This window comes from Diachasma alloeum, unplaced genomic scaffold (assembly GCF_001412515.2).
Source record: "Diachasma alloeum isolate Michigan unplaced genomic scaffold, Dall2.0 Dall_scaffold_01963, whole genome shotgun sequence".
Taxonomy (NCBI): Eukaryota; Metazoa; Arthropoda; class Insecta; order Hymenoptera; family Braconidae; genus Diachasma; species Diachasma alloeum.
Window position 1 is genome coordinate 1 of NW_021682003.1, and position 211 is coordinate 211.

A 211-nucleotide genomic window follows, 5' to 3' on the forward strand; every position below is an offset into this window, starting at 1 on the left:
TGGACCAGAACTGCTGAACTATCCGAGTCACGAGGTTCCATCTCCTCATTTTGAGGGGATTCTCGTCGACGTAGGATGACTCTGGTACTATCTGTAGAGGCTCACCGATTAAGAAGTGTCCTGGGGTGAGAACCTGGAGATCTTCTGGGTCGTCTGACATCGGACAGATTGGCCTGGAGTTTAGGCAGGCTTCAATCTGAACTAAGACTGT